The following is a 2,020-nucleotide window of genomic DNA, read 5'->3' as shown; positions in this document are numbered from 1 at the left end:
GAGTTTCTTTTTACTTTTGTTTTACACTTATATAACAAGCCACTTTTTTCACAGTGAACCGTTTTAGCTGTCAAAATTGATATTGGTTCAGCAAGTGGCCAACCTCGCAGAAAGAAAACAGTATTCTCACTCTCAATAGAAAAACTGATAAAATAGAAACATTCTGCCCTCTAGTGGTTCATATGCGCAACCTCATCTAACATGAAAATAAATGAGGTTGACTTTTGGCGTTATTTCAATTATCAATTTAATTCTGTAAATGTATTTGATGTATGCATGTGTATCAACTAATCAAAAACCTCCACATATTTGGTCATTTGTGGCTGTAAAATATAATCCAATTATTCCATATTTATGACCAACACATATAACCAAATATTTAATTAGTCATAAATAAAATATTACTGAACAATGGATAGCCAATCTCTTCTCTTCAGTCAAGTCATCCTATCTGTCTCTATCAGCCTCGCTTTGCTTTCTGTGTCCGTGCCTGGAGAGCATTTTCCATTGATCAATCTTATTTATTTATTTATTTTTTAATTTTGGACTCATGCGAGAAAAAGGGTATTTTTCATATATATATATATATTGGCATACACATTTTATACTCTGTTGCTGTATGTATGTATGTAGGAATGTATGTGTCTGTCATAAGAGAGAACCTTGCCAGTTTATAAGCCGATTGCACTTGCTCTGAAATTGCGATATGCAAACATATGCTGATGATAATATGACGTAACAGTGCAACACTTCACCAAAAACATTCAGATTTCTGTTACTGTTAGTTTGAGGGGCAATTGCATGAAACAAGGACTAAGTAAAGATTTGAAAAGATGCAGAGAGGGAGCGGATGCAGCTCCCACTGAAGTTTTTCGTGCTTGCTGGTGAGCTGACGCGCCACAAAGCTTTGTAAATGAACGCATCCTCAGGCAGGAGCCGCTTTATCTTTAATATCAACTGAAATGAAAACAGTTCTATATAAAATAAAATAGAAACTGAAAAGACGTCACGCTCATATGGACTATAATTTGATGACATTTGTGCACGAGCCGGTGAGTGTCGTTTTTGTTTTTCAAACTTCAGATTTGACTTCCAGTGGTGTCAGTGCTTTTCATGTAGGCCTATTATTTAAGAAAACAATTTTCCGTATGGGCATGTACTTGTGAGTGATGTTCATTACGATGCCAAATTAAACCCTATATTTGTCCAAGAGGGTCTAGCTGCAGCCTCGCACTTGCACTCTCAGACCTTGAACACTGCATTTGTCCATGTAAATATCTTTTATTGGATTTTGGGGCTGTATATGAAAATAATGTGATTTCTGGGTATTTAAAATGAAGTATATCTCACAAATTAAACCATAAATGGATTTTGGGAGTGGGCCATTGAGAACTATGTATAACAAACTTAATTGTCATGAAATCTAATTTATAGATGAGGGATCACACATCCAAGTGGAAATAAATATACTAGTCTACTACAAAAAATGCATGTGTCCCCGCTTTTGTTATACATACAGTGACAAACATCTGCAATTTTGCTTCATTAAAAAGAATAGTTCACCCAAAAATTTTAATTTGCTGAAAAAAGGAGAAGGGTCTGGCTGCAGCCTGCACTTGCACTCTCAGACGTGCATTCTCAGACACTTGCGCTTCCGCTAGCGACGTCACTTGCAGTCTTTTATTTTTGTTTATTTTGTTCTATTTATTATTACTTTTTGTTTGAATCTCTCAGCAGTTTACAGCAGTAGCCAGGTGGTGAAGACAAGAAAAAAGAAACTAAATTACGAAGTCACTTGCAATCGCCACTTGCACTCTCCGATACCTGCGACGTCACTTGCAATCGACACAAATCGTGCGTGTTGCCAATGGAGACAAGACGCTGTGGTGATTAAACGATTAAAACTAATTTAGTACCGTAACCTACAGGGTCCTGCAAGAAAAAGACAAGACCCGCAAATCCGTGGCCACAGAACAGCAGAATATGAACGCATGCGCAAAGTCTCTCGTTAAGCGTTTTC

This window comes from Sinocyclocheilus anshuiensis, unplaced genomic scaffold, assembly GCF_001515605.1.
Source record: "Sinocyclocheilus anshuiensis isolate Anshui unplaced genomic scaffold, SAMN03320099.WGS_v1.1 scaffold1512, whole genome shotgun sequence".
Classification (NCBI taxonomy): Eukaryota; Metazoa; Chordata; class Actinopteri; order Cypriniformes; family Cyprinidae; genus Sinocyclocheilus; species Sinocyclocheilus anshuiensis.
Note: the sequence above shows the minus strand (reverse complement) of the source record.